The sequence below is a fragment of the Varroa destructor genome, unplaced genomic scaffold (assembly GCF_002443255.2).
Source record: "Varroa destructor unplaced genomic scaffold, Vdes_3.0 BEIS01000005.1, whole genome shotgun sequence".
In the NCBI taxonomy this organism is placed as follows: domain Eukaryota; kingdom Metazoa; phylum Arthropoda; class Arachnida; order Mesostigmata; family Varroidae; genus Varroa; species Varroa destructor.
The window spans coordinates 6409965-6437689 of NW_019211458.1; the positions used below are offsets into that span (position 1 = coordinate 6409965).

At 40.3% G+C, this 27725-nt stretch overlaps 1 protein-coding gene and 1 long non-coding RNA gene across 9 annotated transcripts in view; one reads left to right on the forward strand and one right to left on the reverse strand.

Annotated features, from left to right (window-relative positions):
- Positions 1-27725, forward strand: part of Amph (amphiphysin) — a 65593-nt gene that overhangs the window by 13043 nt on the left and 24825 nt on the right. The gene's annotated exons all lie outside the window — the stretch shown is intronic.
- Positions 724-27322, reverse strand: LOC111252071 (uncharacterized). 6 transcript variants are annotated; one of them, XR_015329230.1, is made up of 7 exons: positions 26369-26503; positions 24323-24480; positions 23242-23418; positions 22644-22816; positions 12926-13015; positions 10593-11385; positions 9880-10353 (listed from the first exon to the last, which is right to left on the reverse strand). It is a non-coding gene; the product is annotated as an uncharacterized LOC111252071 (long non-coding RNA). The 6 variants fall into 6 exon arrangements; XR_015329229.1 differs by lacking the exons at positions 9880-10353; positions 10593-11385; positions 12926-13015 and adding exons at positions 20216-20327; positions 20686-20877; positions 22217-22400; XR_015329226.1 differs by lacking the exons at positions 9880-10353; positions 10593-11385; positions 26369-26503 and adding exons at positions 724-996; positions 26504-27322 and having other exon boundaries at positions 12926-13025.

Sequence of the window (27725 nt, forward strand, 5' to 3'; positions counted from 1 at the left end):
TCTATAAAAGATATAGATAATAAGTGGTACCTTTGATGGTATATTGATAAGAAGATGAATGTTGTGTCCGTCAAAAAGAACACATTTATAAAAGCACCAGTACTATTAATCTGATCTATTATTCAAATATACATTCTGTCCTAGCACATCTGCCGCCAAAGGTGAATCACTTAGCCCTTATGAACAATGCGGTAGCAGTAGGGGTCAATGACAAAGCTTTGAGAGTATTTTAAGGACCAAACAAGTACCTCTGAGTTACAAGCTAATCCGAAAGTCAGTATGAAATGAAGCTTACAGTATCCACGAGTTATGAATTTTTTTTTCAGCTTTTAGCTGTCGGCTATCACTGCAAACCGGCTGTAATGAAACTGTAACTTTCTCGCGATTTTTATCTTTTACCTAGTAGCTATGGCCGTATGAAAGAAGGCTATGTTTAGACGTGTTTATAATTGCTTTCAACCTAAAGTAAAGAATGGAAGTTTCTGCGACTTTCGCATGTGACAGGTATACTTCGTGGTCTTTTTTAATCGGGGAACCTTCCATCGGTATACAGAAAAATTCTAAGCTGCATCGGTTCAGCCTTATACTAAGTAGCTTATAGAAGGCTCGCCATGCTGTACTTCATGAATATTTATAAATCGTGGTGCGTGTATAAGGCCCGGATCTGTAATAACCAGGCCAAATGACAGCACCGCACGGTACTGCCGAAACAAATGACGCGTACCCTGGAAAATCAATGAATTGTTAACTGTGATTAAACTTTTTTGACTAAGTCGCAACACGGCATTGTTTCATCAGAGAAAACAATGTAACTTAATTTATGCTAGACAGACATTACTTTTTTAGAGAGAAAATTACGCTGGAGCAGCGAAAGCATGTTATGGCTATCAGATATACGTCGCTTCTCTTCGAGGCCCCCTACAATAGCACAATGAGTCGCTCTTACATTTTTCGTTGTAACCCGCCCATTTGCAGGTCGATCATCCCAGACGTTTTCTGAAAGAAGCGATAACATTTTACGTAGAGTTCTAGTGTTGCGCACGACACATGTGCTGCTTGGAACTGTGTTGGCGGATAAAACTCTTTTCGTAACGCTTTGCAAAAACTAAATGACATAATTTTAAGGGTACATTGCATTAGATGATCTACTATTTGAAGGTAGTACTTGAAACTTTGAACTTGAAAAATCAGGGGACACGTGATTCGCGTAACTTGAACAGCATATTTTTGAGGAACATAGTTGAGGTGCGCATTCGAAGATACATTCACCAGCTGTAGTTAGTTAGACCAAAAGTATCGTTAACGGAATTATGTAGTAATCAGTTTTTTCGCTATAATTATACGGAAGGAAGCATTTAATAAGCGAAATACCTCTATGGCTCCGAGTATTTCATTAGCTTAAAACACTATTTCTCCCAGCAACAGCTTGAGCCTTGTAGCCGCAGCACATGCGTAGCAGGTATCCTATAGGCATAAGCGTAGAGATTAAAAGGTAAACGAATAACATGGACATTTTTCTTACAACCTTAACTCGTTCACTTAAAAAGGACAGTAGTTGAACGGCGTTTATTAGGGCTTTACGGAAGCCGCAAGAAGTCCTCGGCCTTTAGGCAGCTCCGAATTTTGACGATCCACGGAGGATTCAACATGAGCAGACAGTGTCGATCACAGTGACAATAATAATAGAAGCAGCCGTAGTAGAAGCAGTGCTGACAAATCAGCCGACGAGTGCCCACGACCTTTGCTATGCCACGCACCATGCGAAGGCAATCAGAGAAAGAAAGATCAGCGAACACGCCATCAACACTTCGGTTGTCGACCACAACCACCGCCATCCGCGTGGACGCTGTCGTTACGGCGGAGCTCGTTTTAGTTATCCCGATGTCGGGACCGTCGGCCGCTACAATGAGTGGGCTGGCTGTTTGCCATTGGCTGAACATCACTCTGTCCAGCGGGAACGCAGACGCACGCACGACAGCCATTCAAAAGTCGGCACATATATATATATATGCGTTGGGGGTTTGATGATGCCAACGTCGGAAATAGTGGCGCCTGCTGTATAATGGGTGGATATGTATACACAGAAGTTGTATGTAATATGTGCATGTTTTTTTCCAAAGGACATTGATTTGGCCTGCTCATTTATCAGACATTGGGCAAAGATCGAATTGATTTAAGTACGGACGCTGCATACATACACACGCTAAGACATACGCGCGCTTCGTAGGACTCGTTTTCATTTATTAAGCGCATCTGTTGCTGGTCGTCGCTGTTGCCGTTGTAAGCATCCTAGCAGCGCCTTATAAGTGACTGACACGCCAGTACGGTGGCTAGATATGCCAATAAATAAATAAATCTGTTGTCCTCTGCTGTCCTGCTCTGAGCTTAAAACAAGTAGGGATCAGCAGTTGTGGAAGTAGTAGCGCTTTAGTAATTTTGGTTTAGTTTGCCGGTAGGCGAAATAAGTAAAAACGAGAGGGAGCCAAGTTAAAGTGCAGTAACAACAACATGCGATTCATGTTAGTATGCCGACAGTGTCGCGAATGCCCGCCAACTACAGACGAGTTCAATGGCTTAGCAGCGTGCTTTGTGAGATTCTTCTGTTATTTCGAATTTCAGCTATCCGCTCTATAGAAATACGGCCTGAGCCGTAAGAACTTCCGTCGTTGTTGGTCGAACGCTTTAACACGACAGCGCCGGTACGTAGTTATTGTTAAAGAAGGAGCGAGGCCAAAACAGGCTGCAAACACACGATGAAAAACATAAACATTGAAATCGACGCCCGTAAAGTCAAAGTGAAGCAACACTATCAGGCGCAAGCAACGAAAGATGAATGTTCAGGTGGTGGATATAGATCGAGTCATCTAAGTTAAGCTTTCGAAAAGTTCAAAAGGTCGACAATGGGCCACCATTCAAAACGACTCTATCCTTGCTTTCTAAGTGATATCACTTAAATACGGGTGGGGTGGGAAAATGACCGATCCGGCAGGCTATGTGGTCGGACCTTGGATACATTCTTTAATGTGCAATCGTGAACATTTGATACAAACAGTCACCGTGCAGTTACATGAAGGTCAACCGCCGCCGCAGCAGCAGTAACAGATTAAGTAAACATGTGCGCAATACAATTTAACTTTTTCAAATCTAACCTGCGTCCTGACAACTAACTTACGGCTGAAATATACTCAATCCTTTTTTTAGGCATCTCCAAAAAATGTGCATTTTCAGAAGATTGGAAGGGGATTCAATGTTTGTTGCAAGTTGGGATTATCGAATTAGCAGTTAGTACCATGGTCCTGCAAGTGAAATCGTTTATAATCGTCACGCCTTAAGTTGTTTCAAAATGTTTCCTAGATCCCAAATAACACGAATATGGTGACTTTAACTATTGCAATATTTACAGCAATCGACGACTCACAAAATAGGCATTATATAGTTCTCTATTCCGGCATTGTTGTCTAGTCTCTGACGGGTTGAGAAACTGAATCTTTCGCTGCATCTTGTTTATTCCGTTCGCGCACGTGCTTCTTTGTATGTCACGTCAAGCCTGAGCCACTTAACTGAACTTAACAAAAACAACACTCTTTTTTTCTCGTAACTTTTTCCTGTTATTATGATCATTTTAACGATAGCTAATAGAAGAATGCAGCAGGTATTTTCTGTTTGTATCGCACCAAGTTTAGAGTAAGTCCTCTACAAAACTCTAACATAAGCTGTGTGTAATACCATAAAGCCAGCAACATCTGAGAAACTCTATTGCAAATTCGTTCTACCTCGTATTAAAACTCTGCATACGCGGTGTTTTACTGCCTTTTTAATCCGATATATCTATATATTTTGGATAGTTGCAGTTAATTTCTCCCATTGGCTGAATGGAAAGTAGGAACGTGGCATAGTCGATTTCTAAGAAACGAGAATTTGCCGGGTGCAGGATGTGCTTATATTATTTTTTTCTGAGTGAAACGAGGCTTTCTGGCTTCAGGTAGTCTTCTGACCATAAAAAAATGTTTGGATCTTGTGTCTGACTCCTGAAGGATCTCTGTTGCCGTTAGCCGTGTATAAAAAGTTCATACAAGTTACAACTTGTTGACCTAGTTCTGATAATGCGCCGAGTAGCGAGTCAATCTCGACAGCACGTACAGACTGATACATTTTGGAATGACCGATTCCAATCATGCCTGGCCATAACATCGTCGAGCTACTATCATAGTTAATCCACATTATTAATCAGTTGTTGATTATGACAACCGTTAGCGACAGCGAGTGCTGCTGACGTGGACCTCGATGTCGTCGAGTCGTGGTGCAATGGCCGAAAGATGAACGCTCTTGCTGACTAAACTTAGTGACAGGCGAGAACACGGCCTAGGTTTGAAACCAGCCATAGACAGATATGTACGATTGCTTTTGGTTCGCGTTACTGAAAGGGGCCACAAGCTAGAGTCTATGGCAACGATATAGCTTAATGGCAGTAGCACTGGACGTGAAAGTTGAAAAATTTGTTTATAGCCCATAGACACTAAAAAACTTTTAAGTTTATAAAAATATGAACCAGTCGTTTGTTACGTAAAGTTAAATGTATTATATGACATGTTTCATGTTTTTCTCATATTTGTCAGGGATGCTTTCATGTAGCCGCACTTAATGACTGTACGACAAAGAGACATATAAAGGCTTGCGTCTTATTTTACAAAAAATAACTTCGACACCATGACCATGTTTACGAGTTTACACATAAAGCAGTCATCCTTTAATTAGTATATATCTGTATTAACAGTGGGCGCACCAACGCCATATCATAAACCAGCCAGCACGATAAATCAGCTTGCAAACTTTGCTAGACCAGGCTGTTTTCACGTCGCGTATGGAATGATATTTTGTAAAATCTTTCATGAGAAGTAGCTATAAACATTATTTTGAAAATAAATCGATAACAGAAAAGTCAACGAGATGTTTGTTAAAACATTTAACACGGCTTTGATATATAGTATGTTAAGGCTTTTCGTTCGGCAATGGCCGTGACCCAAGACTAACAGGGAACTCAAAAATGAAGTTATCGCACTGGTTGAAAAGGACTTCTAATAATTTCCTTCTAAAAATCAGTGTTTGTCTACTAGTCATATTAGAAGCTGTCCGCTATGAATTCACCAACGATGAGGCTTTACAGAAGGTTCGAAAACATGAACCATACTTGAAAATTCACGGTTCATTATTCTGGCTCTAGAAGAAAAACCTGCGTGATCTGCTACTATTTTGCTGCGAAAAAATCTTCTATTGCAAATTTGCAAAATTGAATTATCATACTGCAGGCTCTCCAGGTAAACTTACTAAGAAAAGTACACGCTGATCGGGCAGCACCAGAACAAAGCGAGCCGCAATATCCTATCTATACTGACCATGTATCGATAACGACGCCAAAGATATGGCCCAACAGTGTTTTCATCGCACTAACCAACCTAGAAACCAACAAAAATACCTGCCCAAAGATGGCTATAGCCACACAATGACCATATTGATTTTTCTAAACGGCGGGATGTTTTTATTGCTGTCGACGCATATTCCAGACGGCTTGAAACGTACACTACAGCTACAGCCGACACATCCATATATTGCAACACATGTTCACAGATGTTGGTAACATATATATAATCAACACTGAAGACCGCAGAAAAAAGTTATAAATATTCGCAGATTTTGTTAAACCCTTAAAATTTGACACGTCAGGACTGCATCGTTGCATCCCCAGTTAAATGGTCTAGCTGCGCGGTTTGTCGATATCTTGGAGAAATCTGAAAAATTACAACATACTAACGATCCGGATTCGGTTTGTGACCTATTTCTAATTTGATACAAAGTAGAACTCTTTCCAGGAGGTAAACCCAACAGTTCTTCACTTTTCGAAGGGGGAAAAGGGGCCCGTAGTCGGCGAACGAACGTCTTACCCTAAGTAAAACATTCTATACTGGCCAGAGCTAAGAGCTTTAGAGTACGACGATAACGCTCAAATTCATCATCAGGAACATTTTTAGCGCGTATCAGAACTACCGTATGTAGAAAGCGAAAAATGAACGGAAATACCCGCGATATGCCAATTACTTAGCTGTTTCTAGATATGGTGCTGGGAATACTATGAACCCCTCAAGCGGTGTGTATTACACGGCCTAGAGACGTTTCGTCGCTACTGTCTAAAGCTAATGAGGCGCACGAATAGCCTTATTTTCAAAATAATCAATAAAAACCGCTACCATTTCTATCTGGTCAAATGCCTCATTTTGTTGATACTAGTCAAAAGTACCATACATCCTATTTTAACAGTGTGTACGCACAATGGATGCAAAAAACTAAATCGTCATATTAGGGGTGCGCGTATAATACTGCCAGTAGATGGGCCTGCCATTGTCAAAAAAAATTGCTTCATGCCAACGCGTACATCCGACACACATTCTATAAATCGATTCTGTGAATATTTGACGACAAAAGTAAAATTCTTGTTGAAACAAAGCGGAATTGATAATAAGTGATAAGAAAAGCGTAATTGAATGCGAAAAAAACATCTGCAACACCGAAAGAAACACAGTCTAATGTTATTTCCTTTAACACTGTTTGAAGACGTTCAGTAATAACTAAAATGACATTTAAGAATTCTAATATTTCCCAAGTAACGTTTTCGCGCCTATAATATCGTTATCTCCGTTGCAACGTCAACCATTTTCGGTTCTATCTGTAATATATTTTGTTATTTCATAACCGATACTTAAATGGTCACGTTAGACATTCGGGTGGGTCTCTTTCTGCGGGTGTGTATGGGTTTGCGTGCCACGATGGTCTACCAACGAGCTGCTTGTTGCAAATAAAACTGGGTTCGTTCTTCGCCCACCGATGCATCCACAGCTACTATTTACCAGCAGCAGCGCCAAACGTCTTAATGGTCTGCAGTTGCTGACCGAATTGGCCATACGCCTTGCCCCTTTCATCCTATTTATATGTTAGTCTGGTTCTCAGCGCGGCTTTCTTCGGAAACGAACGTACACTCTACTAAGCAGTTGTTTTAAGCAGCCCGGTTAAGTTGCGAGCCATAATTCAGTACTTTGATTGACCTAAATTATTAAAACGCATTAACATATAGTTGGAAATAGCCTATTTATCCAAATGTGAGTACGTAAGGCTTACTGTTGAAGGTGTATCTGATCACAGAAAGTGCAATACAATTACACTTTTCTTAATACGGCTTGTTAGCGTTTTTTACCACCATACGCTCCTCTCTATTGCCTCTAGCATATATGAGTGAAGCCAGGGGTTTAACGGGCGATAACGTTATTTGCTATTTCGTTTGCTCATTGTCTTCTACGCTCTCTTCATTGGTATCGATCTTCGTATTTGCGGTCTGTACTTATTGCTACTGTCGTTTTTTTTGTTGACGACATAACAACAACAATAGCGACAGCGCTACCAAGCTGAGTCGTGGCTGCAGCGATCCGCACAGATGTAGGAAAACGTACGGACAGGCAAACGGTAAGGCAATTACATAGACAGGCAGGTAGCTACATATTATCCGGACACCTACAGGTCTCTTTCCAGCCGGAAATTTGTCACTCGCAGAGCAAGCAAGTATTAACGCTTGGCAACCATTGTCAAGCTCAGCAAAACTAAGTGTATTAGCAGTAATAAACACTGTCACACGTAAACGGACATTATTCTTAACGATCCATACTGCTATCAATTGCTGACGTAGGCCATCGTTTCGCTGACATCGTTTCGATGACAGTTCATGTAGGACGACAACTACCGATAGCAAACCGTAAACGTCAACGATGACGAAAATGATAGGAGCAACTGGTTGCCGGCAGCTGCTCCTTCGAACTCGTCCTGACCGTTGTGATGCTTGTTCTATGAGGCAATATCGTACTGTGATGTGATCATGATAACAAGAACTGCGCGGATGGCTTAACATATTATCCCGTTTCAAGGCTAAGAGCTAATTTTAGTCTATTAAGGCCAAAATGTCTTAATTAATGCTTAACACTGGAAATCATTAGTTCGACCTGATGAAAAATATAAAGAGACCATTTTTAGATAAATCAGCTCATTCCTGTCTCGTAAGTTTTATCGAAACAGTCGCAAACACAATTCTATTATATTGACGATGATTCTGTGAGTTGGCGACAATGCAATGGCTTCGGGTAGAGATTATCAAATATTCAGAGAGGCCCTTCACCGAGTGCGGTGATGTTGCTACATGGATATAAGATGTCCACTGAAATACCGCGCGATATAAGCAGTGTACGTGCTGGCTTGGCCGTCCAAAACTGTTATTGATATGTACCGGGCGTTGTTGCTTTAAATCCCGCTAGCAGTACCCATACAGCTTATAAAAACGAAAAATGTATGCATAGCTCCACGTTGGTACATTTACATTGGATAAACTATGCATAAAATCACTGAGAAAGTGGAAATATTTACTGAGGTAATGCTGAAGTTCCGGTTCATTTGTTAGTCATGTGAATCATGTTTGTCGTCATTGTTCAGTTAAAGTGTTAGCGGTTTTATTTTAGTCTGTAGTAAAAATCCGTTGTTATGTGTCTACGATCGGTTAAAACCAGTGGCCAATTTGCATCGTTTAACGCAGATTCAGCCAAACAGATGGAGGAGGGACTAGATACGTAGCATAAAGAGATACGCGTCACCATTTAACCGCTCTGTCTTGCTCGCTTTCCCTATAAACCGGAGAATGATTCATTCATTCGCTGAGTGGATGGATGCACAGACGGCTACATCGGGAACTGTCGGCATAACATCGACACCGGCGGGAACAGAAACCGTCAGGGTTTCGCTCTCCGGCGATGGCCCTAGTGACCACCGTGATCCTAGTGATGATGACGGTGGTTCCCGAACACGTAGGACACGATGATAGCGAGAAATACGGAGGAGGCGGTGAAGAGCTAGTGGTGGTTCTGCATAGGAAACTGCAATATTATACTATTTCGGCCACTAGAATTCGATAAGATTCAACAGGAAGACGATAAGCGCTGCTTCATAACGGCCGTTATAGCAGCAACAACTGTACCGTTACGGCAAAGTGGACACACTAATTTTATCGGATTAGTATTCCGCTGCGAATCTGTATACCGTTGGAAACAAGCTTGCCCTCTTATTGTTATTGTCGCTACTGCTCCAATCGGTGCTCAACGGCAGGCTGCCAGCAGCGGCCGATACACGCTGATGGGATCTTCTCCAGATCTTACAGTGAGAAGGAAGAATGTGTACCACCATACTATAGGATTTACTACTTATTCCGTGGTTGGGTTCGTCGCACAGTTCATATGAGCAAGCAGACCCCATCGTCATTCCTGTTGTTGCGCTAAAGTAGTCGTATTACTGCTTCTGCACTAAATAATGATACTGGATGGTAAACCAATTGATAATAGTTTACGTTTATTGTTTTGCTAGGGCCAGCAGGGTGAAGTAGCTGGCTGTCTTCCTTCACCCAATTGTCATCCACAAGCGACACTGATATTGAGAAGCGAATCAGTAACAATAACAATGATGATAATATTGCCATTGTTGTTCTCGCTAACACTGTCGTTCTGCGATTCCGGCTACGTCATGTTTATTTTCGCCGATAGCGACGGCAGCTACTAGTCAGGTCCACTTCGTTTACTATTTTTGGTTCTCTTTGAACCGCACTTAATACATATTTAGCCCATATAGTGATTGGCCGCGATTTGCTGACAAGCACTTCTCGGCAGGCTTCTAATTATATATATATAAACACTGCTAAAACTACACACACATATATAAGTGTGTGTATAGTTTTAGCAGTGTTTATATATATATATACTGCTAAAACTACACACACATATATAAGTGTGTGTATAGTTTTAGCGGTTTTCTTACGTGACGCACCCTAGCAGCAGAACACGGGTAGTACCACCAAGGGGCTGGCGACACTATTATCCCTACCACGAGTAGGCTGATTGGCGATAATAATAACGATGGCTAAAATAGTTCAGGGCCGTGGGCAGCGACAATAAGGAATCTCTCCCCCCCCCCCGGCCCCCTGCTTTCCAGCTTTGCCGACAGACGATATAAAACACACAGAGAAAAACAGACAGAGACTTTAGAAAGTGATTAGTTCAGGCAGGTCTTGGTAAATTTATTAGGGTTTTCTCGATCAGATTTGTGAAGCGGTATGGTTACAGCATGTTATAGCGACCATTTACCAATTCTGGATTTTGAACCAGCGCTAGCCGCATGTTATGATGGCATTTCAACCATCCAAATCGCGCCGTCCCTATAACCGAATGAATTCACAACGTCCATTAGATCTCAGAAGAGTCGCAATGAGATTTCGTAGGCCTACAATCAAGCAAACGTTTTTGTTTAGCAAAGGGTAACGCCAATACAGCACGCTGGTGAAATAACAGCAAAAAAAGAGTCAGGGTAATTCTTAGTTTTACGTTAGAAGGCGTGTAGAATAATATTAGACGGTAAAACGAGCGCGAGGCAGAGTCAAGAGGTCCTAATATGTGGTTGTACATTCGCTTTCATAAGGACACTTAGAAGTAGTGAAAGAAAATTTTAGAAATTAGACCTACATAAATTCTAATGGAGCGAGTCGACCTTCGAGTTACGGTCAGGTCTACTTGACGCCTTTTAATAATAACGCATTATCCAGTAGTGCCAGGTGTTAGCAAGTCAAACATTTAGTACCTGCAAGCGTTTTATAGTATAAAACCATAGAAAATATCGACAAACGATATATTTTAATCCGTACTGGATTTGACTATTATTTTTTGGTTATCTCTCCTGAGGACACCAACATAATCTCTCAGTTTTTACTAATTGCAGGCTATATCATAGGGTGCCAATGATCAGTTGCCTCTCTGAGTATTCAAGCAAAGTACTGTTCAAACTATTTGGCTAAAGCTTAATTCATTTTGGATTTACTGATTTTAGGTGAATGTACACTTCTTACGCTGTCGTACCAAAGCTATCAAGCGGCGATGATGATGCGCTCGTCGGTGCCACATGCATTGTGTGACACAAACAGTGGCAATCAAATAATGGGTACGCATGTGCCCAGAGTACGAAGCAAGACTTAACTGTAGCACTAGAATAAACAAAAGAGAACAGCGTACAATTACGCCTTTACCCAGAAAATGGATGTATTTTTCTGTTTAATAAAGAAACACATGTTTGCGTACACGCAACTTACAGCCGTGTGTCGTTGCTTCTTATTTCAATATATTTGCAAGTCGGAAAGATTCGAAATAACTTGTTCAGACTATAACTGAGTAAGTAATTATTGGATACGTAAAGGTTATTTACATATAAGAAGAAGGATGTGAGCAACTCACTGGGCTATTGGCCTGGGTGACAGGAAGACCCCTGTAAGTAATCTGTATTTTGTAAAAAAACTTACACTTTTTTCATTATTACATTATTAAAGAGATATAGGCTAGAGTCGTGTATTAAGCAGCAGCATATAAATCATGCAAGCACATAGCTTGTTGTTATGTGAACATGCAGGTGCCAGAGTGATCCTTTGTATAGGTTCAAGTAAAGGACTACCATGTACACACCGTTATTGTATATTTTAGAATTGATTTACTTCTTCATATTTTTAACATGCAATAAGAACCACCAAATGACATCATTCAACATCTTAAACTAAGTTGACCGGATCACAATTGATGCACAATTAATTTGAGTGATAGATGATGTTACTAACAAACGAACTAACGATGTTATATCTTTTTTCATTTATATGTAGAAATGTATTTATCGAAATTCACCATAATTTAACGGTAAACACTAAAATCGAAAAAAAACAAAAAAAAAAGTCGAAGGTAAATTGTTCTTCGAATGCAGTTATTATCTTCTATTGCGCAAAAAAAACAACGATATAATTGTTCGCTGTAAAATAAACCGCGACGCAGCCGTTTTTAGTTACACTAGTCATAGTTGGTACATTATAAAACATTTCCATAACTGCGGCGTCTGCCATTTTTATACTGTTAATAATAACTGCCTTGTTTACCAACATTAAATTAAATTTATTTACGGTTCAAAAATAAAAAAAATCACCATAATTTTTCGTTTTTTTCTTTTTAGCTCTCTTTTGGTAGTCTATGGTTGATTCCTATAGTCCGTTCGAAAATGTGTCTTTCTTCTGCAAATCTCTTGTAAATCGTGCAGTGAAGGAATTTTTATGTAGAGCTCAGGCTCCAAAAATTACTTTCCAGGGGACCTGCTCTATTGTGCCCTTCACCGTGGTCGAAAGGTGTCGAAGCAACCTGTAATACTTGTGCCGTACATGAAACAGACTGAAAGGGCTGCTGAAGAAGTTGAAAAGTTCAAGGATCGAAATTAGGGCCCAGATGGGGCGCCGTATTTGATTTTATCAGCTTTTTCATTAGCCGAAAAAAAAGTTGAGAACAGCAGCATACTGTAGCACATACGAAATGGGCGGAATTTCATGAGAAATTAGTAACCCGGCTGTGCCATGGATTACATAGAGCGTGTACAATGGTCCTTAACCTCGTGGTCGTCTGGCACAAGCAACACGCAGCCACAATGATCGGCTTTTAACAGGAATTATCACGAATGACGAAAAGTAGTGCTTCTACATCGACATGAGATTTTTGCAGATATACGTACGTACCGAGTTCCGGCAAATTTCCGTCGTACAAAAACTATGATCTAGGTCTGATTAGACCGGAACGGCCCTATACACTACGAAATGCTTTAGAAAAGCAAGACCATCAACAAGGATCTAGGTATGGCCCAGCTGCATCGAGCGCACAAGGCTACAGTAGAAACGACCATAGTAAAGTCATCCCTGCCCACAACCGCATATAGCCGCGCGTGGCGAAGATCACGAAAGCCGTTCTACAGTAGCTTAAGTGGGGGATTAACCTACGCCTACCTGATCTCCAGATCTTGCGTCTGTCATTTCCGATCACTGGCAAGTGAAATTTGTAGCGCGTTTGACTGAACGAGGTATTCAACATCAGACCTGGAAATCGCTGACAAAAAGGAACCCGATACATTCTTTGTTGAAAGGTGCAAAGAAATCGTGGAGTGACGACGAATACAAAATATGCTATTTTTGCTGATTTAACGTTCCATTAACTGTATTAACTAGAAGATATCTCAGGTTTATGTAAGGTAGAAAATCCTGTACTGTATTTGTCTTCTCTAAGCCAATAGCCTACGGACACATTTACATTCAATTAGATCCAACGGTGGCCAGAAATAGGTAGCGAAAGATAATTAGATTTAATCCCGTAAAAATCGAATTATCAATCGATCGTTTTTCCTTAAACGGGCAATATGACAAAAAGACCACCAAAAATCCTTTGTTTGTTCTAACTGAAACAAATTCCATGTCGACAACCTTAGGATCATGGCCGTCACTAGACAGGTAAATTCAGGCGAACATCTTCTAACGACACTTTCTGTGAACGCGAATGCTTTTTATTATTGACGCTTCCATATTTTGACTTTGCCACAAAATTTCCGCGCCCATATCTCTTTTTTTTTTTACATCGACATGATTTTTTCTGCGTCTCACCGTGCTGTCCGCTGCTGCTGTCCATAGTGTTGCACTATAAGTTCGTTTTTCTCTGATTTGAACTTAAGCAGACGACAGAGTGGCGTTGTAAACTAAAAACAATCTAATGATGGTTTTAGGGCGGAGTAACAATCAGCCAAAAGATCTTGTTATTTACAACGTGGTAGTGGTGCAATAGCATAGAAAGAGCTTTGCTGCCAGAACGAACGGTGCAAAATGACGGATCCGTATTGTAAAAATCGGTTCCGTTTCGACTCCGTTTGGCCTCTCGCTGTTGTTCATTAAGAGAAAGACAAGTCATTTTATCGTGTTTTTTTGTCATTTTTCTTTTTCCACTACTCACAACTTCTGTTCAGACGATCTACCAGTTTTTTCCTAACAATAGATAAAATGGCTAGTGAGTTTTCGATCATGAGCAGGGTCCGCGATGACCCTGTGAACCAGAAAAGCCATTCAGTTATAAAAAAAGGAATGTATTACAATGAGAATCTCTTTGGTTGTCTTCAGTATTATATTAATAGGCGCCTACTTTTTTTAATACGCTATTATGGTAAATCAAAAGCGCTTCACGAATTATGCTAACTCGAATATCGATGTTGACATGTAAGATTACTGCATGGTTGAAATCTTTAAATGACAACTTTTTACTAACGGTCGTTTGCCGGTCAGTAGAACCGAATCGTCTTACTTTGTTTCGGCTTTGTTGATCGTTTCATCGTCCGTTGCAGTTGTAGTGTGTTGATCCTTTATGAAAATTGCAAGTTTCGACTAGAGCTTACACTTCGTACAGCTTTAACAACGTAGTCGATATACAGATAGGGACGCAGTAGCAAACGACGGCGACTGACGAAGCAACGGTAGATATAAACATTTCTTTGTCGAGTATCAATGAAGGGCATTGTATCCATTCATCAAGTACTTACTGCATGAACCATCTATTCAATGTGAGCGCGATCGAATGCTTGTCGTCGGACGGAAGACTGATTATAGGTTATTAGACTCTAAAATAGATTGTATGAAGTTCGCTCGCGAGTACAGTTATGTGTTTGCAGCGGGGAGATGTTCAATTGTGTCCTGTTAAGAAGCAAAGTCACTAGGCAGCAGGTGATATGTTTCGTACTATTGGCGGCAGCAGACGTTGGGTATCACTTCCGTCCTAATCATGGCAACCCAGTTACAACAACCGCCATAATAATAATGTTGTTATGAGTGACGTCCTGTTTGAGCTATGTGTGCTAACTGTATATATAGACCACATGATCTAGAACTGCAAATGTATGCAACTCTTCTTGCCCACTAAATATCACGGTGGTTTCTGAGGGATGGCGCCACTGTGGTCAAACCCAAGCAATTGGTACGGTCATCCACGGAAAGAACATGCGTGCACAAAACTCGTTTCATTAGAAGCGATCGGATTCCTTGACTTTAAAAGCCGTAGGGGGCTTTGCGAAGTCTAGTCACAGCTTAACTCACAACTTCATTCTTGAGCACATTTAACGAGAGTTGTCTGGTATTTACAATTGCTCCTACGTTAAGGAGGCAATATCCATCATTGACATGTTCATTCTGTGCCCTCTTCCTTACTCGTTTCTCGTTATCCCGTGCCGGTCTCACAATTGATATTAAAAGTAAACAGCGGGCTTACAGTTAACAAATAGGATTTACATGAGTACTTATCGAAATGGAAATAAATATATAGACGCGAATCGTGTTAAAGGTGTCCATTACTAGTAGGGTAAACCGACATTCTGTCGAAGAACATTTATGCCGCAATGAATAACGATCCCGATGTTGTCATCTTAAAATAATTAATACCTTTAGCATGCGCAAGATGTATATATAAATATCTACAATCACAGCTGCTTCTAGCTCCACTGTTTCTTTTTATTTTCGTACCTCTTCGGGAGGACTGGGCAAATACAAGGAAAGATGAAACTATTTAGTCTTTTCCTTTCCTCACGTTCATTTCATACATTCAGACAACTTTTGGGAAGTTTTTAAGACGCTTAGTATTTTTGCGAAACAACGGCTCTATTAACATAACACATCTGGTGAGTAACATTTCGGTCGGGGGTGCTAACACGCATTTAACGATATGCGATGATTCGGAAATTGGCAGATTTAGGCTTAGATCTAACTGGTAGCAGAAGCCTTAGACAGTACGCCACCATGAAATCAGTTTCTGTAAAAGACATAGCTGATTTATTTTTCGAAATTGATACATTTGCGGTTTACGATGTAGCCCATTACTACTCACAACAACAATGCTACCAATATTGTTTAATTATTTACGAATGATACAACAAGTTGACACTTTCTACCATGAATTATGCAGATGGAGCTTTAGCATCTATAGAAGCCTAAAACAATTCTTCAAAGATTTACAAAGATCCGAAAAACAAGCCCCGGTTTCCGGCAGAAAACATTATGGAAAAAAACGTACGTACGTACTACGTCAACTAGTCCTATACTCGCGATCATAACGTATCGAGGATAATTATAAGAAAATTATTTCGGATCGCGATTATCGGGGTGCGAGCGAACACGACCAGCTCGATTCGCCCGTTTTTGTAGTTATTTCAGACTCGCCACTCAAACGGCCTTTATATGCTCTGCTGGCAAAGCTGTCAGAGATAAAGGAAACTTTGGTTGTAGATTCTCCCTGTACATAAGAGCTACTAGAAAATGAATGTTGGTCATGCAGACGACGCCAATGATTATGGCGATAATCAAAACAAGAGGCGAAAGTTGCTAATCTTCGGGATCGCTATAACGCTAGTGGCGATAGCATTTTGGCTAGATCTGAAAAGTAAATGTTCGTTGTGACATTGAAACGGGCGTAAAAAGAAACAATTTTGTATTGTAGAGAAGAGAAAAAAGAAAATGAAGTTCTGTTTCGAAACCGAGACATCGGCCGTCCTGATGAGGATCAGCAGTCACCGGCGAATGTCATGTCAATAACAACTACAAAGTCCGTTCCCATGACCATATGCGGCTGTTCGTAATTATCTATCTCTCTGTTTATCTAGCAACAATGATAATAATGACAACGACTCAAACCATTTAGGGTCCTTTTTGGAGCTACGGTAAAATTTGCCTTAATAGAGCAACCAGATCGGGCCGTAAAATATCAAATACCATTTTTTTTTCGTTAAATTTCACGCGAAAAACGCTTCAGCTTTTTTTTATCGTCGTCGGTGCTGATGAATACTTCTATGAATAAAAACAGCGTACACGTGAAACAATTTCATGGTATAAATATCTTGGTTAACTCGCAGGTAAAACAACAAGTTCTCTCTCTTTCAGAGAAAAATAGAGGCTGCTCTACAAGGCGAACGGACTGTCGCTATCGCACAGATGACGGCTATTAATATGTGTCTCGTAATAAGCCTTATACGTCGAGACTAAATCGTCACTGTGGCTCTAACCAACCAGTGGTGATAGTAATCGTAATTTCGAAACTCTGCTGTGTGTGTAAGTGAGAGACCGAAAGGAGTGGAGTGATAGCGTAACGCGGTTGATTCGAAATGTGAGAGAAGACGTTACAGTTCGGTGCTCTATTGAGCAGAATTCGCGCAATACACAAGAGGCTTTCGTCATTAATCTATGCGCATTGTAGCTTCCGCTACGTCGATGGCCACCTAATCGATAATCAGGCTTCTCTCTTTTTTTCGATCAGCGGAAACGAATGCGAACTCTCAGTATAGAAGATAATGGACTTCACGCCGGTGTTACCAGAAAGAAAATCCCGGTGGCGCTTTAGTAGGCATCTGTTTACCTGTGGACCCTAATGCAAAATACGTATGTACAATGTACATGTGTATGTTAAATGGAACCAAAAGTAGGAACAGTGTTGGGGGGCGCCAGCGATATTACTCTCAAAAATTGAAACACGAGCTAACGCAAGGTAGTCTGGAGGGCAGAGCGTCTGGCTGAAGGATACACGTGAACCTTCCCCGAACGACCTATAAAATATGTGTAAATAAGAAAGCTACTCTTACATTTGAATTGAATCTAACTGTTTTAATTTAACTCCTTGAAACTGGCGTCGTACGCACGCCGTCGGTGAGGGTCTGAAACTTAGCACGTGCCATTAAATAAAATTTAACCACGTATGTGGAATATTGCTGTGTTCAATGAATGACTATTCTTCGGATCTCAAGCCGTCCATCCCTATCGCTGGGAGTTTAAATTAAACTTTATGCATCGAATGTTCATACGTAAGGGGTTATTGTGGCATATGGTGATATCGTTGACATCTATTATAGCCACATCGTCAGGATATTTTATACTGCTTCGTCGTGGATCCTGTTATTTCGAGATTGGCACATTTACCCTATTCACGTCGTGAATTAATGTGCTCATTGTAGGATACACTGGCAACCGGAAGAATCAGTGCGCACTTCCAATGTTGGACGTCGATTGAGAATAGTGCAGCTTACCGAGTAGTGAAACGTCATGAAAAAGAAGGGGGTTAACCTAACTCTGCGTATGATAGGGGGCGGCAGTAGTATTCATACCTTTGTGTACTTATATATATAAAAGTCGTATTGTGATCGGTTGTTCATAGATAATCGAAAGGCTCATTGGATACAGCATAATGAAGCAATAAATCTTTTATCTACGTTTTCGTGTCCGCATTTTCTCCACAATTCTTACTTTACAATATTTATACCTTAGTGATGCTATAACACTTCAGGGTTTATCGTTGCTTGTCTGAAGCAATGCGTAACAACAGCGCTATGTGTAACGCTCAAAACATTATTCCTGTTTTACTAATACTTAATATGATAGATAAATTTAAGCTTCTACGTACTCTTTAAGCGATACATCGGCTCATGATTAGTAAGTATCGACAAACATTGCTGTTTTTTGTCCAAAGGTGTGTATAAACAAAGTAACTTCTATCTTGTAGAAATCGGTGTTGAATAAGCCGAAGATTATCTATATCTTCGGCTTATTCAACAAGCTGCCGCTGCGCGAAGGGAGCACTGTTTCAAATGCAAAGGTGTTAATGCCCGGTCGATGGTAAATACAAGACCTCGTTAATCACGCCGATTATGGAGGAAACGGCTGTACAGTGCCTCTATGTGTTGGTTTTTGAAACGAATGAACAACATTTAGAGAAAAAAAAGTATCACGGTTGATGCATTCCCTCCTAACCAAATCATACGATACTTACTTAGCCAGCATTTTTTTACTGATATTGCAAAACATCAGTTCTCTGAATGGCTACAGCATTAGAAATGCAGGACTTGCTAAGAGGCAAACGAAAGTTTAAAAAAAAAAAAAGAAAAGAGGAGTGAACCTGAATCTTTTAGACAAGATTCAGGTTCACTCCTCTTGACAGCTGTTCAGCAATCTACCTAAATGTTAACGACAGTAACTAATAAGCGTAATTCTGTCAACCTAACACTGACTTTCGGTCAACCCTCTTAAACTTTTGCTTTTGAAGGTAAGAGGAGTACCTAAAGTGGCGCCAACATTCCGAACATATAACTTTTTAAATTCAGAAGCATAAGGTTGAATACTCTAATTACCCCTACCTTGTAACACCTAATTTCATCGAAAACATACACGGCTTTGTCCAGACTGGTGTATCAAAGTATTGTCCTTGATTCATATTCTATCCTTCTCCTGCTCTCCTGAAATTTTCCCCTTCCAGATGTACCACCTGTAGTTTTGGTTTGGCGTAACGATGCGGTGCAACCAGCAGGAGTTAACGCCTAGTCCCAGTCCTTTAACAGTGGCGTGCATAGGTCAAACAACATAGTGTGACATTGTCTGCGGGTATATAGCAGCATGAGGAAATGATCGTCTTTCGTATATCACGCGTCATCTGAAGAGATCTTTTCCTCTCTCAACAACTGCTTCATTGTTATGACCATACTGATCATGACGCACATTAACAAAGACGTAACTTTTACGACAGCAGCCAGGAATGTGAATTAGATCCACAATGAACGATGATTAGGATAGTTTAAACGAAGACGATGCAAAATTGGCTGGACCAGATGGCATTGAACAGAGATGCACATCGATTTTTTTTTTATATGCACAAATGTTCAGAAGCACATTTTTTCAATATAGATAGGAATCTAACTGGAGTGACTCTTGCTGGACTTATGAGGAGACTTACGAAACGGGATGGCAACTGTATAATTTAAGTTCCATAATAATATTTACTTGTGTCCAGTTCTTTTCCTTATGGCTATCTTCTTTGCCGAAGCTGACCTTTGAACCAGCGTAGCAGCAAGCTTGTTAGCTATGCTTACAATAGAAAGGTACTCAAAAAGTATGCATTAAGCATCCAAACTACGCTGCCCTCGAAATCCACTAGTTAGTTTATCAGATCTCAGGAAAATAGCCATCTGATCTAGCTTTTATTATCCTATTACTAATATTATTCTATTATTACTAACCTTGAGCAAGGGCAACTGTGCTTGGCCTGAACTCAAGTTTTGAATCCGGGCTTAATACAGTGTTCCCTTCGGCTTGTTTCGATACCACAACAAGCGTTGTTCCAACAACTCAGTGGTTTTGCTGAGTTGCCCTATTACCATGCTTTAGCGATTCAATTGTCTAGTTCTTGTCCCATTTAAGATATTCCTGTATCGCACCCGAATCCCCCGGTGACCCTGGAGCAGGTGCTCCGTTTCCTTATTATTCCGCCCACGCTCCCATTGCAATGAAGGCATCATTGTGATGGTGTCAGCCCGTTGATATTCTTCGTTATCTCCAGCCGAAAGTGGCTCTGATTTTCAAAATTCTGTGTGACTATTAGACCGCTTCATCAAATCAGAGGGATGCGAATATATCGATATCTTTGATACATCTTCAGCGCTTGCCGGGAGAAGAGACCACTAACTCGTTTAAAGCTCGAAAAACAAAGTTTGTAACTTTTACATTTCACAAAACTCTAACCACTGTTGATACCTTATTGCTCCGAAAATTAATTCTCCTAAAAAATCGTACACGAAAGTCCACGCGGAAGTTGTTTTTTATCTTCTAGTTGGAAGGCTTTTCTTGCAGAAATATCTACATTGCGTCTTCACTGTATCGTCGCCAAGCTAAGGGTGTGAAAGCCATCGAGATGATTCATAAATACAAACCTGTATTTATAGTATCGGAGAGTATACGCTATACGCGCATGTGCCGTCCGGCGCAGGTTTGGTCATACCTCAAGTGGAAGACTCAGTGTCTTGGGAATTCCTCTCTAAGGTGACTGTATGCCAATTAGGAAACGACGTAAACATGACTTGGATAAGAATGGCGGTCCGCACAAGCCCTTCACCTACCCCAAGCTGCCGAATGAATGTAAATTTCAGTTTTTAATGTTGGACGTATAGACATTCAAACGGTGTAATAATTTCGCGTACTTGTTACGGAGTTCTGAGTTGCCCGCTAGCAGCCCATCTCAGAAACAATAAAACACTAAATGTGATTTCATCTTTACTCTGACATACTTTATCCGACTCTGATCCTTTTGCAGATGTTTATTATTTAGCGAAGAGACAGTAATTAAGTTCTGGTGAGACGATCAAATGTGGCAAATATTAAGAGAAACCTGTTTATCCCTGATATGAAAACAGCAGAGCATTTCAATTATTCAATTGTAAAATTATGCAATTTCAAAACCAACACTTTTTGTGAAGTATTGATAACAAAAATAGCAATCACAAACTAATGATTGTCATATAAACACGCACCCATATATGCCTGTACCAAACGTATTTTGCTAGTACTGCTACTAAAACAAGTGCCTATAATGTCACAGAAGGTCTGAACCTTCTGGTGCGTTTTTCGGAGGAGTCGTTGTTTCTTCTTTTCGGTGTCCTTCCTGCTTCATCTGCCCCTACTTGTGCCTTGGCATTCTCTTAAATAAATATTTTTTGTCACAAACCACAGAACTACACATGTAACACAACGCTCACCAACAGTATCATGAAATACCATTATTTATCATAGCAGCTCTTCATTGGCCATGATTACTATTGTTGTCCTTCGACAATCCTTTCGTCATCTATTGGTGTTTATGCGTGTGCTTCATTCGTCACCTGTTACAGTGATTACTATTAACTACTCCAGCTGCTCGCAGCATATCTTGTCTCGGCCCTGTCGACAGAGAATTTTTCGTACCGTTCCAACAAGACCATTCCATTGTGTAGCGCCTTTGTTTAAGTAGCACCGCCTGGCTAGCAGGACACCTGCAGTCCCGCCGCCGCCATTGTCGCTGGCAAAAAAACAACGGCAGCGAATTGCGCCTGGCTGATGCTACTCTGAAAATTGCAGTAGCAACTAGAGACGCAAGCCAAGGGATCATGTTGTCCAAGAACACCCAGACAGCAGACATAGGAGTTACAGATGATAGAGTGCTTCCATAATGGTCTTTGTTGTCTTCCTGGAGGTCATCCCAACGAAGCCGGTAGACCAGCGAACAAAGGTTCACTTTTTTTTTGCCAATTTATCCTGCTAATGATCACTTCTTCTTTTAACCTCTTTACGTAGTTCGAGGTAATGTTCACTTACAGAAATTAAGAAAATGTTATGGATTACTAGTTTATGTATTCTGCCTCATTGCGGTAAATAGGGTACAAAAATATGGCGCATATACTATTTAACGTCAGTCTATTATATTACAACCTGAAAGTAGTTGCTAACGTCTTCGTTGTTGACCTATAAGGGCAGTCAGGTAGAACAATTTGTAGTATCCATCGAAAAGTGTAACGACTACACTTTTATAGAATCCTAAATATCTGTGTCAATATTTATGACAGGCCATTTTTCTTCATAATCAATTCTGACGGTCTCCTGGTTGGGAGATCTCCTGTTTTTTGAGAAGGGCAAAAAGAGACGAATGTTCATCAGCATCATTCGATCGGCAGATAGATAGTAATAATGGGCGAATATCCATTGAAATGTTGTATCTCGCAGGACCAGTTAAGTTCAGAAAGAACATTGGCTAACCAATATTGTTGTCAGTATTCTGACTATAATAAGCAAGCTTGGAAAGTTAGTAACAGATCGATGAAGATAATTTTTTCTTTGGATCCTATTTACATGTTCTCACCTTCTGGAAGCCCACTGGAGTATCCATTAGCTTTAGATGTTCAATCAAATGGAACAAAAGCTAACGTACTTCGATCCCCGTTATAAATGATCTTATGTAAGATCTTTCTTGCATCATATAACGAATTTATCACCAGAGCGTGTTGAGTAGGCGGTCCTTTTGGGTCGGTCTCACTGTTGTTAAAAGTTACATAGACGTGTATAGGTTAACTCATTTTTCATTTTCTATTAACAGCCATTAAAGCTCCATTGTAGCGTATAGGAAAAATAAAAGCATTTTCGTCTTGTCACTTACAATGGGGCTAGAGAAATGAAAAAATAACGTCATGATTATTTATGGCCACGCTCTTCTTTACTTGATATCCTTAGTGGAAACATCATATGGCCTATATCTGTTGTGTATTGTTCCTATACAATCAAATATTTACATACATACTGAGAAATATCTAACGTGCATCAACAATTGCGGGTGACACTGTTTACGATCCATGTTTGCCATGACTCGCTCACTGCTCGCTACTAATTATTATTGTCGAACTTACTTGTTATTATCATCATGCGTACTAGTTAATTACTTGTAGTAGTACTACTAGCAGTACCTTAGTTAAGACGACCATGATCGCAGCAAAGACTGGCAAATTGGCATCCAGTCCAAGCGAATGGGGTTTATGCCTGTGGGAGGCCATAGATCCGTCCTGTGTTCACACATCTGCTTTAAAATGGTTGCCCTCCTTTTTATCCGAAATAAACCCGATCTGTGCAGTGTAATCTTCCTGCTTTTAGTAAGCACCAAAACACAACACATTATTAACAATCATCGACAAAGTAGTTTCAATGACAGTAGAACATAAGCGCAATTTCGTATTTCTGCTGACGGACCGAATACTGTTCCCCACATAAGGGCAGGGACCGAGAAATGCTTACACGATATACGAAAATGATATATATTACATATGAATGTAACACAAAGAAACTGTGAAAGGAAGATATAAGGCAAGGCGAGACAAAGTCGATTTTTATTTGGCGTTATCGTTGGAAATAATTGGTGCCAAGAGAAAGAAGAAATATACCAGTATGTTCGTTAAGGCTTCTACTATCATGTGACCAAAATGGGCTCTCTGCAATTGATTTATTTTCAAGAGGATAAAGATGCCAGAAACGTCGTTGACCCGCACGCCTCACGAATCGGGTTTATATGGGCTAGAAGTGAGGCTGTACGTAGCACTAATAATTTTATGAAGAAGTCGATTAAGAAAGCTAAAAGGAAGGTGCCGTTCTTTCTGGAGATGTTTGTAATTGTAGCTTGAGAAGACGATGTCCTACAATAATTAACTGCCAAGTTAAGTTTTGATTCCGTTATTTGGTGTAAAGTTTAACTAGCTCAGCTACATCCATAGGTTACATTCTATTCAAGACGTGAAGGCTGGTAAGACACAGTAACAACGTGCAGATCGTTCACTGCACTAAAACCAATATAACTCCAGTGGTCATGCATTATTCTGCTAGAAATAATTATCCACGGTAGAACTATCTAACACGTATGTGATCATACTTACCCGCAACGTAATGCGGTAATAGATCAATAATATTATTTGTCCGACGTACAATACGTTACGTTAATGAAGACAACGATAACAACACGTGATACAATGGGTGAGAGGCTACAATATTTTTGCTTACATTTATATAGATATACACGTACGTATTCCGCTGAGTTGTACCCTGGGCCTATGTAGTTCTCTTAATTCCTCGATGAAATATTGACGGCATCCGGATTCATTTGTGTTCGAAATACAGTGGCCTACTTCATCGTGGCTCATGTAGCCTTTTCGGTAATCCTGTGATATAGATCAACTTTTCTTAAACGTAACTGTAGCGTTTAGTTCGCCAGTTATTTCGCCAAACAGGCTTCGAAACAGGCAAAGGCGAAAAAAACATGTACCAGTCATATATATATATATATATATACATGGGTATACGTACACACATGCATAGTTCGGACAAAATTTAATGAACGGTTTTTTTTTATCTGGACATGCATTGATTTGTTGTTTCTTTTAACGCAATAGAGCTGCCTCCTTCTAAGATGAGACAGCTAACTAGTCATGGCGGACGACTGTGCGCCATTTTGGGAATTATCACCTATTATCCGATATATTCACGCGGGTCCAACACTTCTTGTGTTCGAAATCGACGGTTTGCATTATAGCTAGTTTACTACATGCGGCAAAGAAGATCTTCAGCAGAACATACTTGATGGAGTTAAGAGCTTGGAAAGTCATTTTTTGATTTTTTATGAAAACTTTTTTTGGGAGCAAAATACGAATTAGCTCGTAGATAATCTTCACACATCAGTCTTTAGGCTTCCTGCGTTCCTTTTTGCACCACCTTTTGTATTTGTCAACGGCAATCAAATTTTTGCATTTTTGAGACACTTGGCCTACCATTGCCCTAAGGCTCAATTCCGCTAGAATTTTTTGCACACGGCGTACTAACGCATTAACGAGCTTATATATGTATGTATATGTCTATATACCATACGTATGTACGCATGTATGCGTACCATATGTAGCTACCACTACTGTACAGTTAAGTTATACTAAGATAAGTAAGTAAGTAAGATAAGTTATTTGCGGGTTAAGGAAGAAAAATTTTGAAAATTACTAGTAAGTAGTTTGGTTGAAGCTATAATTGCAGTGAATTATGGTTGACCATAGAAACAACACTTGTAGCCTGTGTGAAGTATTTCCCTGAAATTTCTTTCTGTTCCAGATTTATATGCCCTTGTCAATCTATCATCAATATGGAACAATCGCTGACAAATGTTTACTGATTCGCTGTTTGTTGCGTACTCAGATTGACGTAAGAAGTATAACACCATATGAAATAATCGCCATTCAATGGCGTTCAACCTAATCATTTGCACAGGGTTCAATGACAGGTCCAAAAGGTGCGTGGTTGTTGAACAGTCAATTTATATTTATGCAATTATTATTTCAGCAGTGTTTACTGCCGTAAAGCATGTATCCGGCCTTGACGTTAAGCAATGCATAGTAGAGTATAAAGCGACCTTGAAAAATAATCTTACAACCTTTGCACAAAATCGTGTTAGCGATAAATAAGAATGTTTTTTAAAGATAGGGAGGGCATATTTTTTGAGCACTACACATATCGTTATTATCCTGTAAAGTAATTAAAGCGGAAAGGCCATTTATTGAACGAAGACAAGTGCCTAAAATCCATAAAAACGAATAATAGTAAATCTAAAAAAAGCTGTTTTTCATGTTTATAATCACACAGTGACAACGTATTGTCGCCCTAATACGTTTTCGAGCTTTGCTTAGTACTATATACAGATCAGGGATCTGATGTGCCTGTGTATCGCGCATAAAAACCTCACAAGAGCCACTACCTAGCTTATCTGATCAAGCAACCAGGATTTGTCAGTACATTAAAACGAAAACTGAGCAATAATATGACGACCGTAAGCTTTGGTCCGATACCTTAGCTTAGATTATGGGAGCAAACTCGACCAGCCTCAAACGCTTCGACAAATAGCATCCTGAAAACAAAAATCTCAAAAGGAAGTCCAGATCCTAAGGTGTAGAACCCTGTAAGAAGGGAGCGGAAGTCCAGTTGGCTTTCTGGGCTCTTAACATTTACTTAAACGTTGTTCCAAAATTGACCGCTATCGATTATTTATTGCGTAGTAAAATATCTACGTACCTCGTTGCCTATATCTTTCACGCATGTCTAACACGGTATTTGGTAGCTTTTCCGGCCTAAACCTTTGATACTTTACTGTGAAAATTGAGAGTAGGACCTTGCTTAGCCATTTATTTGCGGACTTCGTTTTCTTACCTCTATAACTAACGGTTTTATCATGTGCTCATCAGACCGTTACGGCTATTCGGCACAGCGATCTACTTCCGTCGTATAATCGCACCATTGGCTTTCTCACTGCTTAGTCGCTCCTTTCGAAAGTGAGGCCGGCTTTTTTATGCCAACTAAATAAAGTGCTAAAAAAAAGGTTAGTCCGACAATAAGATCGTCGATAATTTCATGCGACATTTTTTTTGCGCATACACTGAGGCAGGTTTCGACGTCTTTACTCCACTTCATGATGCGTAAGTTCTTGCCAAACTCATCTCGCTTCAAGAAATACTCACATATTTCGAACAGAAAGAAATATTCACAAAATAGAAGTGTATCATTGAAAAAATATAACATTAATATTCTTGGTAACGTGAGTTTAATTCTTATTGACGGGATCTTGTGCAACAAAAGCGCGGTGTACGGATATTTTTCAGGTCGCTGTACATAATCATTGCTGGAACGCTTTCGATCGCTACGTCTATAGAAATGCGAATAATTTAGCCGACAATACAAAAGGTACCTTATAGTTATTTTGTCTAACAGTTCTGTCCTGAGCTGTAAAAAGAAAGGTTGTGGATAGCCTTAATTACGCTATAATGCGTTCTAGTGACATAAAGTGACATTTTTGCTTGGCGATGCTTGAGATGGGCGTGGCAGAGTCAGCGGTTTGTTAGAATGCGACAATGCTGCATTTGTATGTCCCTATGAATTTCTCATAGAGAACAAGCATCATTTCACACAGAAATTGCACCAAAATATCTTTATCTTGCTCGGGCAAGGGTTTGTCGCTGTGGACATTTTACGTATCTGTAGGGCTTTACTACGCAAGATAGCATATAGGGAAAAGCATGGCGGCTGATGTTCGCATCTCAGTATTTTGTGTGTGCGACTGTAGATGGCGCTGCTGTTTTTGCTACTGCTCGATAGCGAATGGAGTGGCCTCTGTAGCTTTATTTGGGGCCCTTAAGAGTTTTCCACGTCGCGTCTTTTACTGCGCTTTTAGCCACTGTTTCTTCGAACAGCATCAAAAGCAGCAGCAGCAGCAGCAACAACAACAGGGAATAAAAAAAATCAGTGGCCGTTTTTGCACGAACATGCGGTTTGTGATTATCAGCGGACATCAGGAAAAACCAGTTCGAGCCCTTTCACCCCCCACCCCCAGCATCCCCTATAGCAAGCTTCCCTGATGCACGTTCCTGTTGCGCGG